The sequence below is a fragment of the Elephantulus edwardii genome, unplaced genomic scaffold, assembly GCF_000299155.1.
Source record: "Elephantulus edwardii isolate Elephantulus edwardi_28Jun2011 unplaced genomic scaffold, EleEdw1.0 scaffold00349, whole genome shotgun sequence".
Classification (NCBI taxonomy): domain Eukaryota; kingdom Metazoa; phylum Chordata; class Mammalia; order Macroscelidea; family Macroscelididae; genus Elephantulus; species Elephantulus edwardii.
Window position 1 is genome coordinate 2030936 of NW_006400099.1, and position 273 is coordinate 2031208.

The following is a 273-nucleotide window of genomic DNA, read 5'->3' on the forward strand; positions in this document are numbered from 1 at the left end:
GGGCAAACATCTTCTAAAAACAAGAAAAATTTCTTTAAATCTTTTTTAGTTACCCTTATACCTCTTTGCCTTGAGGAAATCCTTGATCCCCTTTACGAACAATTCATGTTCACTTAATCCCTGTCGCATAATTTCGCTGCCTCTCGTGCCTCTCTCACAGGGCGGGTAATCCTGTGGCGGCAGCTCCGTGCCTGTCTCTCAGGGCGAATAGTCCTGCGGCTGGCAACAATGCGAGTCTGCACTCGTGGTCCCTGACTCACGGCGACTCAATGG